Below are 12,330 nucleotides of genomic sequence, written 5' to 3'. Positions count from 1 at the left end.
TCTCATAATTTTTCTCTCAAAAACTTTCAGCTGCTGTCCTTCTCTTGCTGTTAATGTGAATGTCTCCAAAGCATATAGCACTATTGGTCTTATGGTCGTTTTGTAGATTTTCATTTTTGTATTTCGGCTTATCTTCTTATCTTTGAAAATTTTTTTATTTCTGTAGAATGCTTTGTTTCCTGCTTGAATTCTTCTTTTCATATCTACACTTTCATTTCTTCTGTTGACTAATACTCCCAAATATTTGAATGTTTCAACCTCTTCGAAGCTGTGTGCGTCTATTGTCATTTCTGTCAGTTGCGTCTTCTTTTTTTTTACTTACATTCATGTATTTTGTTTTATTTTCATTTATTTCCAGTCCTCTTAGTTTGGATTCGTTTTCTATTTCTTGAAAGGTTTTCTTTAATGCCTTTTTATCTGTTGCTACTATGGTTATATCGTCCGCATATCCAATTATTTGTACTGTATTTTTATTTATAGTTCCTGCGTTTGACAACTTTTTTATTATCTTATCTAATGATAGAATAAATAGTACAGTTGAGAGCGCATCTCCTTGTCTTACTCCATTTTTAATTTTTATTATTTCTGTTCTCTCTCTTCCGTTGTCATTGTTGCTTGGGAATCTCGCATTGTCATTTCTATCATTCTTATAATTTTATTTGGTATTTTGCTCTCTTGTAAGTCTTGGATCATTTTTCTTCTACTTAGTTTGTCAAAAGCCTGTTTAAAGTCTAGAAAAAGTATATGTGCTTCTCCGTCGTACTCGTATGTTTTCTCTATCGCTTGTTTTAGTGTATGGATAGCATCTATCGTGGATCTTCCTTTTCTGAAACCGTACTGGTAGTCTCCTATGCTTTGTTCTGTGTATATTGTTAGTCTGTCTCTAATTATACCAGTCAGTACTTTATATGTTACATTCAGTAAATTAATTACTCGGTAGTTTTTACATATCCTGTGGTCTCCTTGTTTTGGGATTGTCACAATAATTCCTTTCTTCCATTCTTCGGGCATTGTTTCCTTATTCCATATATTCTGTATTAGTTCATAAATCTTTCTGTATAGTGCTTCACCCCCGTATTTTATAAGTTCTGCACATATTCCGTCGTCTCCCGCTGTTTTCCCGTTTTTCAGTTTGCATATTGTATCTTTTACTTCTGTATAGGTCAATTCTTCTTCTTCACCTTGTTCCGGGTTCATTATTGTTTCTCTTTCTTGTTCTACATCCGTTTCTTGATACATTTCTTCGAAATACTCTGCCATGTTTCTGCTTCTATGGCTACATTAGCTGTCCGTTTTCTACTACCTAGCTTTAAGTATTGGTACAGTGGTTTTGAATTGTGTCTCTTATTTTCTGTTTCGATCTCGTTCATAATTTCGTCTACTTTTTTATTTTTCTTTGATTTAAACAATTTCTTTGTCTTTTTCCTTTGATCTTGGTATTTTTCTCGTTCCTCTTCTTTACCTGTGCTTAGCCATTTCAATCTTGTTTTATTCTTTTCGTCCACTGCTAGTTTGCACTCTTCGTCAAACCAATTGTTTCTTCTTTCTTTTTGCATTTTTCCAACTACTTTCTCTGCTGCAGTGTTTATTCCTTGTTTGATTTTTTTCCACTGCTCCTCCATTTCTTGTTCCTCCTTGAACTGCATCTCTACATTTACTTCTTTTACAAATCTTCTTTTTACTCCTTTATCTTTCAATTTATCTACGTCCCATCTTCCCTGTGCTTTTCGTCTTTCATTCTTTGTTGTTTTTATTTTACATTTTGCAATCACTAGCATATGGTCCGAATCGATGTTTGCCCCTCTGTGAGATCTCACGTCATTTATCGACTGTTTGTGTGACTTTTTAATAAGTACATGGTCTATTTGATTCCCCTCCAGACTGCCTGGTCTTATCCATGTTATCTTGTGTATGTTTTTGTGTTTATATCTCGTGCTACTTATGTCCATGTTTAATGCCGCTGCTAAATTACATAATCTTTCTCCATTATTGTTTGTTGTGCTATGTAATGAGTTTTCCCCTGCAACCTCCCTAAAGCATTTTTCTTTACCTATTTGTGCGTTGAAATCGCCTATAATAATTAATTTTTTTTTCATGGAGTTCTTAATAAATTATAATAAAACAAGATATTTATTTATATTAACAATATACCAGATATAACATGGTGTCAGGTGTAAAATAACAGTATGATATAACTTATAACAGCTATAAGTGTGAAGTCAACAAATTACTATAAAAGTAAGGTTCAAGGTTCCTAAGAAAATGGAGGGAATGAGTATGATGAAACCCCCAAAAGAGTTAATACTAACTGGAGAAGCCGCCAATTGGAAGAAGTTCAAGCAGCAGTTCGAAATATATATGAAGGCAACTCAATATGATCAAAAAGATGATGAAACAAAAATAGCAATATTCATGAATGTGGCAGGAGAAGAAGCCCTAGATATTTACAATACATTTGATTTAAGTGCCTCAGATAGACAGAAATATGCAGTACTAATACAGAAGTTTGAGGAGTATTGTTTACCAAGAAAAAATGTAATAATGGAAAGTTTTAAATTCTTCAGTAGAGTTCAGAAACCTGGAGAGTCTTTTGATCAGTTTGTAACAGATTTGAGAGTCCAAGCCAAATTATGTGAATTTGGAGAACAAGAAGAAAGGTTGATTCGAGATAGAATAGTTATAGGGGTAGATGATAACGCCTTACAAGAAAGAATGTTACGAGAAATAGATTTAACTTTGAGAAAAGCAATAGAAATGTGCAGGGCTACAGAGGCAGGTAAAATTCAATCAAAATTTTTGCAAGAAAAAGAAGTAAATGCTGTTAGAAAAAATGATTTCCCACGTAATAAGGTACAGAATGACCCAGAAGGAAGAACTTTTAGCTGTGGTAGGTGTGGCAAAAATCACAGACCAAGAGAATGTCCAGCTTATGGAAGAAAATGTGCAGCATGTAATGGTATGAATCATTTTGCAGCAGTGTGCAGACGATACAAACAAGGTGAAAGAAACATTGGTACAAACACAACAAGAAAGAAGGTATTTGAGTGTACTGAAGAGGAAGAGGACACTTTTTTAGGTTTAGATTCTTTGTTTACAGAAGTAAGTACAGAAAACAATATAATAGATAGTTTTCAAAGACAAAGTCAACAATGGTATCAGAAAGTCGAGGTAGGTGGTTTAAATATAGATTTTAAGTTGGATACAGGGGCTGAATGCAGTACACTACCAGAAAAGTACTTTTTAGAGTTGAGTAAAATGAATAATATAGTATTGGAAGAGAATAGAACAATGTTAGTTGTGTATAATGGGAGTAGATTTAAACCTTTGGGATCAGTAACACTAGTGGGTAAAATAGGCTCTGTTGAGGCCAATATTAAATTTCTGGTAGTGAATGTGGCATCAGTACCCATATTAGGGTTACAGGATTGTATAAAGTTTAATTTAGTTGAACGTGTTAAAGTAGATTCTGTAACTAATAGTCAAAAAAGCCACATGAAAGAAAGGGAAAAATTCTTAAAGAAAAATGTTGAGGTTTTTTCAGGGCTGGGAAGTATAGGAAGTTATAAAATGAGGTTGGCTGATAATGCTGAGCCTGTAATAAAACCAATTAGAAGAATTCCAGAATCAATTAAAGATCAGTTAAAGGTTACTTTATCAGATTTGGAAAACAAAGGTGTAATAGCAAAAGTAAATACACCAACATTGTGGTGTCACAATTTAGTAATAGTAGAGAAACCCAATAAGACTTTAAGATTGTGCTTAGATCCTAAAGAATTAAACAAATGTATACTAAGAGAAAGATACTTGATTCCCAGTCCTGACGAAATCTATAATAGATTAGCGGGTAAACAAGTCTTTAGTGTTTTAGATTTAAAAGATGGGTTCTTTCAAGTAGTACTGGATAAGCAGAGCAGCTACATATGTACATTTGGTACTCCTTTCGGCAGATATCGCTTTAAAAGAATGCCTTTTGGCATATCATCAGCACCGGAGGTAATGCAAAAATTAAACACCAACATCTTTGGTGACATACCAGGAGTTGAGGTTTATTTTGATGATATCATCGTAGCAGGAGAAACCAATAAGGAGCATGATGAAATAATGGAAAAAGTTTTACTAAAAGCAAAGGAACATAACATTAAGTTTAATAGAAGTAAGTTACAGTATAAAGTGGATCATGTAAAATATGTTGGTCTAATAATTTCTAAAACAGGAATTAAAGCAGATAATGAACAAGTTGAAGCAATATTAAGTTTAGAATCCCCTAAAAATGTAAAATCTCTTCAAAAATTTTTAGGAATGGTAAATTATCTGAGTAAGTTCATACCAAGGTATTCAGAGGACTCATTTCCTTTGCGTCAGCTGCTTAAAAAAGACATAGAGTGGCATTGGGGAGAAGTTGAAGAAAAAGCGTTTAGGCTATTAAAGAAAAAAATTAGTTGCGCTCCTACACTTAGCATTTTGGACAAGAATAATGAAATAGTGTTGCAAACTGACAGCTCAAATGTGGGGTTAGGATCTTGTTTGTTACAACAAGGGAAACCCATTTCGTTTTATTCACGAAGCTATACAGAGAGCCAAATTAGATGGGCTCCAATTGAAAAAGAGCTATTTGCAATATGTGCAGCAGTGGAGAAGTTTCATCAATTTATTTATGGAAGGAAAGTAGTTGTGGAAACGGACCATAAACCATTGATTGTCATAGTAAGAAAAGATATAAGTAAAATTAGTACTAGATTGCAGAGAATGGTGCTCAAGTTATTAAAATATGACTTAGATATTAGATATATACCAGGAAGTAAGATGTATGTGGCTGACTTTCTGTCCAGAAACTGCTTAACAAATAATGCTAAGGATGAACCTACATTAGCTGATGTTGTTCATTGTATTGAAATAGACCTTCCAATATCGGAGTCTAGATTGAAACAGTTACAGTCACATTCAATAAAAGATGAAGTTCTTAAACAGGTTGTTAGTTGGTATTTTGAAGGATGGCCGAAAAATAATAAAACTATTGCTGTTACTGAACTGAAAGAATTCTATAAAGTCAAAGATGATCTGCATGTCAAAGATGGTATAGTGTATTTTAATAATAAAATAGTAGTACCAAAGTCCTTGAGACAAGAAATGCTTAGTCTTTTACATGCAGGTCATATAGGAATAACTAAATGTAAAAAAAAGGGCTAGAAGTTTATTTTATTGGGTTGGAATATCAAGTGACATAGAAAAATTGGTTGAATCATGTAAGGCGTGTGAAAAATTCCGACCATCAAATACAAAAGAACCTCTCATGTCACATGATATTCCAGAACTGCCATTCTTGAAAGTAGGTGTAGATATAATGTATTTTGATGGCAATTATTATTTAGTTTTAGTAGATTATTTATCTAAATGGATAGAAGTGAGAAACCTTAGAGATAAAACAGCTCATAGTGTTACTGTAAAACTTAAAAACATTTTTGCAGTGCATGGTATTCCTAAATTTATAATTGCTGCTAATATGCCATTTGCTAGTGTCAAATTCAAGGAGTTTGCAGAAAGTTATGGTATAAAAGTTATTAATTCAAGTCCGAGGTACCCAAAGTCAAACGGTTTAAGTGAGAAAGCAGTAGGTATAATAAAAAACATGATGAAAAAATGTAAAGAAAGTAAGTCTGATTTTTATTTAGCATTGCTCAATTACCGTAACACACCAGTGGCTGGATTAGATGTGAGCCCAAGTCAGATATTGATGAGTAGAATGCTGAGAAGTACCATGCCATGCACAGCAGAAATGTTAGAACCTAAAGTAGTAGAAAATGTTAGAGATAAATTGTTAGAAAACAAACAAAAGGTTGAAAAATATTATAATAACACAGCTCATGAAAGACCTCCATTTCAGCCGGGGGATAATGTGGTAATACAAAATTGGCCTAATAGAACGTGGTCTCCAGCTAAGGTACTACAGAGTCAAGGGCCCAGGTCATATGTATTACAAACAGACACAGGTAATACTGTTAGACGAAACTCAAGTCATGTGAGAAAATCTAAACACCATTGTAATGTGTTACCGGATCACTCTGAGAATGTGACAGAGGTTGATCCTTGCACTAGTGCTGTGGCTGAGCCTTGTAATAATGAAGCTGGTTATGTGACAAGGTCTGGTCGCAGCATTAACAAACCAAGTAGGTTAAAAGATTATGTTTTGTAAAAAGGGGGGATGTTGTATATAGTGTTGCATATGTTTAATGTAGGTAAATATATGATCGTAAGTTGGCTACAGGTGACAAGGGAGTGGTCTTGTCACTTGACGTTGACATTTTTAGATTTAGACATACTTGTAATCTTGTAAACAATACATACATGGAGTTCTTAATAAATTATAATAAAACAAGATATTTATTTATATTAACAATATACCAGATATAACACAATTTGTTAAATTATTTAATGAAATCCCACTTGTTTGGGCTGTGGTTTCACTTCTAACAGAAACTCCTGCAGAATCGCATACATTAGTAGTATCCAACATTTTTTCTCTTCAAATACGCGATCAAAGTGGAAATCTTCGAAATATCAATGCCATCATAAAGAAAAACTGTGGATTTAATCATTGAATATTCTGCCCAAAGGCTTCCAGGAGCTTTCAACTGCATATGTCTTTGAACGAAATATGCCAATAGAGTCTTTTCTTCGATTCTTAAATTCTTGCCTTCGCACCATTTTTTAAAACTTTGGTAGGTATTTTGATAACGGATTTTGAATTTTTCGGGAATAATTGCGGAACTCCCTTCTTCCCAAGCCCGTTCAATTTCTTCAAATTCACTTTCGCTCATATTTTAATTTATAATAATCAAAATTGTACTTAAAATTATTGACAACTAAATAAAAACTCAATTCTCCATTGTTGTTATGCACCCTAGTTACTACATAACAACCAAAGTATCTATCTTGATAAAATGAATGAAACTAGTCAATATGACGAAAATGTTTAATTTTATAATTTATAATGGTATCAATCGTGCAAAAAACGTTATAAGCATATCGAACGTTAAGGGTAACCGATCTCAGACAATAATTGGAGTCGTCGCCCCGCTCCTCCTCCAAACAATTGTCTTCGATCGGTATAAAACCCTTACCGTTCTCCATACTTAATATATTATTTTTTGCGTTTAACTCGGTACAATTATACATTTTAATATGTTTTTTTGAAATTTTTACAGTATATTTACAAGTCACCTTTATAAAGATATTGGGAATTACCAAAGTAAGTTATCAATCAAAGTAGCACACAAAACGACAATAAATATCGTCTCCATACACTGTGTCCATACTCCATATCACCAGATTAACACCAGGTGGAATACTTTCTTTGGTTACACCTCCAGAGATTTTCAAAATTTATAAATCAAACAGGATGCCGAGGAAATTAAGATGAGAGAATTTTAAATAATTCACAACTCATCTGCTCAGCGTGGTAAAAGTTCTAACAAGAAAGATTCCTTAATACTCCTACAAAAGAGTAAATGAATTAAAAATGTAAAAACAATTTCAATTTCTTTGCAACACGAAAATGCAGCAGCTGGTTAAATTGGAGAGTGCAGGAAGAGTCTATACCGGTTTCGGAGGTCTTTCCCCCTCATCAGTAGTCCCATATCCTCTTCTCTCCGATTTCTCCACGTATCATACTTTGGGTCTTTCCGAATTGCAAAGAAAGAAATGTGATAAACTAGAGCCATCTACCGAAAAACAAAGTAAGTTATCAATCGAAGTAGCACAGAAAACGACAATAAATATCGTCTCCACACCACCAGATTGACAACAGGTGGAATACTTTCTTTGATTACACCTCCTGAGATTTTCAAAATATAGAAATCAAACAGGATACCGAGGAAATTAAGATGAGAGAATTTTAAATAATTCACAACTCATCTGCTCAGCGTGGTAAAAGTTCCAACAAGAAAGATTCCTTAATACTCCTACAAAAGAGTAAATGAATTAAAAATGTATAAATATTTCCAATTTCTTTGCAACACGAAAATGCAGCAGCTGCATAATACTCTGGTTAAATCGGAGAGTGCAGGAAGAGTCTATACCGGTTTCGGAGGTCTTTTCCCCTTCATCAGTAGTCCCATATCCTCTTCTCTCCGATTTCTCCACGTATCATACTTTGGGCCTTTCCGAATTGCAAAGAAAGAAATGTCACGGATGAACTATGATGAGTTCACTGATACTTGTATATCTTTACATACTTGTTCTTCTCTCCTTATATTGGCCTTTTGATTCCAATACAAATTGTAGATAATTCGTACCTAAATCTCGTCTGTCTATATCTCTGTTTTTCAATAATTCTATTAGTTTTTCATGTCGGACCCTGTCGAACGCTTTATCGAAGTCGATGAAACAGGAATAAATATCGAGGTTCATATCTAAGAATCTTTGAGAGAGGACATTTAAACGGAAACAATGCCTCTCTTGTTCCAAGTCCTTTGCGGAATCCAAATTGGGTACCATCCATATCATCTTCTAGCCTTCTGTATAATCCTCCATGAATCACCTTTAGCAATATTTTGAGGGTATGGCTTATTAGTGATATTGCCCTATAGTCCGAACAATCTTTGGCATATATTGTTTTTGGTATTGTTACAAAGGTGGACACCAACAATTCCTGAGGGATTTTTCCGGTTATATATAATTCAATAAACATTCAATAAACATATCTAGTAGTACAGGTAGAGTTTCATGGTCTAGACATTTCAATAATTCCGCAGGCATTTCGTCTGGACCTACAGTTGTTCCGTTTTTTGCGTTTCGTATTGCTTGTTCGATTTCCTCCATTCTGATCTCTGGTCCCGTTTCGCTGTCGATTTCTTCCGGTCCTTGTCTATTATCCTCAAACAGATCTGTTATGCATGTCTTCCACTTTTTTAATAACTTTTTGGCTTCTATAATAATTTTTCCATTTTTTCTCTTTAAAAAGGCCATCTTTATTTTTTCGCTGTGTATTTGTGATTTTCTTTATTTTCTCATGCATGTTAAATCATGCTTTTTAGAATATTCTTCTATTTCTCTGCAACATTGATTTGCCAGCCAGGTGGATTGGGCCTCTTTTATTTTCTTTCCTATCAATCTCTGTATTTCCTTCTATTTTTCCTTACTTCTGAGATTATGTTTCCTTCTCTCCTCCATTAGCTCTAGGATTTCTGAAGTCATTCATCTCTGTTTTTCTTATTTTTGACTATATCTTCTTTCCTGCCTCTATTAACGTTTCTTGTATCATGTTCCATTTGTCATTAAAATCTGTTGTTTTTATCGCGTCTTGTTTGATTTTTTTTAAGTTATCATTTATTTCCTGTTTTAAACTCCGACGTATAGGTTCTTATTTTATCTTTGAGATATCAAATCGTGGTGTATTTTTTTGTTTTTGGATCTTTTTCAATTTTATCTTTATTACGCCTACTAATGGATTATGATCTGAATTTATGCCAGCTCCGAGGTATGTTCTCATAGACTTTATAGTGATTTTATATCTGGATTTGATTAAAATGTAATCTATCTGGTTTCTTACAACGTGATCTTCCGAATTCACCGGTGATTTCCAGGTATAAAGTCTTCTTTTAGGTAATTTAAATACAGTAAAACCTCGATATAACGGACTAATTGGGGGGACGGGATGTCTGTTAAAGCCGAAAGTCCGTTGTATAAAAATAGTGTAACAAAATAATTATTGACCTACCCTCGTATACCAGCTCCCGTCTCCGCACAGACAGAACACTATCGATGTTTCGAGATACGCCGATGCAGCGCCGATGACGTGCAAGCGGTCACATGGACATAGCTGGAGATATATAGATATTTCTGGAATATCTGTATCGCATATATAAATAGGACATATTTGTAAATAGAGTTAGTCTTAAGCTAAAGTTTGTAAAGTAAACTTGTATAAATAAAAAATAAAGTCGTATATAAATTACGAACCGCTAGTTTTATTGTAATTAGAAGTAATTACAGTAAATAACCGCTACAGTGGTGTTAAGTGTGGAGTGTAAATAAATGAAAAGTGAAAAAAAGACTTTTGAACTTTATTCGTCGGGAATAATCGGAGTGCGTTAATTGTTCGGTATTCGGAAAGACTTTTGAACTTTATTCGTCGGGAATAATTGAAGTGCGTTGATTGTTCGGTATTCGGAAAGACTTAGACATTTTGAAAAGTACGTGTGTGCCGACCAAAGATGTTGCTACAAGAACTGACCATAAAACAGCTCCGTGAACAATTAGAAGAGTACGAATTAGACAGCAGTGGGTGCAAGATAGTCCTACAAGCACGACTCAAGGATGTCCTCACGAAGAACGGAGATGACCCAGAGACGTTCCACTTCCAGTCAGCAGAACAAGTAATCTTATCGAAATTAAAAACTGTTTCTGAAACGATCAATGAAACTTCTAGAAAAAGCGACGATAAATTCGAAAATGTTGCTAAAAGATTCGACGAGACTTCTCAAAAGATTGATGAAACTTGTAGAAAAAGCGACGATAAATTCGAAAATGTTGCTAAAAGATTCGACGAGACTTCTCAAAAGATTGATGAAACTTGTAGAAAAAGCGACGATAAATTCGAAAATGTTGCTAAAAGATTCGATGAGACTTCTCAAATAATTAAAGACGTATGTAGTCAAAACAATGAGAAATTCGAAAGTGTTTCGCAAAAGATTGACGAAACTTTTAAAGAGGTCTGTAGACAAAACAACGAAAAACTTGAAGAAGTTTGTAGACAGAACGACGAGAAATTTGAAGAAGTTTCTAGAACATTCGATAAGATGCAGAAAAGTGTAGAGACCGTAGAAGAAAAGATCAAACAACTAGAGAGCATGATAACCGATACAAAAGTACAACCATCAGTTAATGCAGCAGCGTTAGATCCTGTGGTGAAAGATGAACTACCGAGAGACGAAACGTCGCATAATATGAGATTCAAATTACCACCATTTGATGGAAAGTCCTCTTGGTCCATATACCTTAAACAATTTGAAGCTATTGCGACCGCCAATCATTGGACCGAACAAGAAAAGGCTGTTTCCTTGACTGCTGCTTTACGAGGTGATGCTGCAGATATATTAAGGTCAATTCCCAAGGGTCAAGAAAATTGTTACCAGACCTTGTTCACTCGTCTAGAAAAACGCTACGGAGATGCCCATCTACAACAAGTATACAAAGCACAACTGCGAAGTAGAAGTCAACGAGCAAGTGAGAATCTGCAAGAATTTGAAGCAGATGTGGCTCGTGTGGTGCGGTTGGCTTATCCAGAGGTGCCAGACAGCGTTTTAGAAGAAATTGCGGTAGACACCTTCGTCAATGGGCTGAAAGATAGTGAAATACAGAAAGCTTTACGACTAGCAAGACCGAAAGTTTTAGATGAAGCACTTGCTATTGCCTTGGAACACGAAGCAGCTAGCCAAGCTTCACGAAAAAATGGAGTAATAGCCATGGAAAAAGGCGATAAGAGAAAAGATGAACGTTTGGTGGAAATGGTACGGAGGGTGATTCGTGACACGATGCCGAAGAGACGCGTGAAGAGGGCTGGAAGAGTTCGTTCAAATATAGATGCTTCCTCGATACGGCCATGCGGTGAAAGTTGTAATCACCGGTTTAGAATAGAGGAACGATTTTGCCCCGTGAGACGAACCACCGTCGTTAATGAGCAATGGCAGCCACAACAGTTACAAGAAGCCCAAGAAGACGATCCATGTATAAAAAGAGTATTGGATTGGATGCGTCGAGGTGAGAGACCTAGTTGGCAAAACATTAGTGCATGTAGTCCGGAAGTCAAGGCCTACTGGAGCCAATGGAATTGCCTGATACTAAAAGATGATCTTCTGTACAGAACCTTTGAGAACGATGATGGTACAGAATCTAAGCTTCAGTTGATTGTACCTAAAAGTAAAGTGTCAGAAGTATTGCGTCAGTTGCATGACGGTACATCAGGTGGACACTTTGGTATTACGAAGACTCTGCAAAAGGTTCGAGAACGGTTCTATTGGGTGAACTGTAAAGATGATGTAAGAAGATGGTGCCGGAAATGTGAACTGTGTGCATCCGGTAATGGTCCAGTTGGTAAAAAGAGAGCACCCATGAGACAGTACAATGTTGGAAGTCCTATGGAAAGAGTAGCAATCGACATTGCAGGTCCATTTCCAGAAACCGATGCTGGAAATAAATACATTCTGGTAGCCATGGACTATTTTACGAAATGGACCGAGGCCTATGCATTACCGAATCAAGAAGCTGCTACCGTTGCAGAGGTACTTGTTAAAGAATTCTTCAGCCGATTTGGTGTTCCCTTGGAGATCCACT

The sequence above is a fragment of the Diabrotica virgifera genome, chromosome 1, assembly GCF_917563875.1.
Source record: "Diabrotica virgifera virgifera chromosome 1, PGI_DIABVI_V3a".
Lineage (NCBI taxonomy): Eukaryota > Metazoa > Arthropoda > Insecta > Coleoptera > Chrysomelidae > Diabrotica > Diabrotica virgifera.
Note: the sequence above shows the minus strand (reverse complement) of the source record.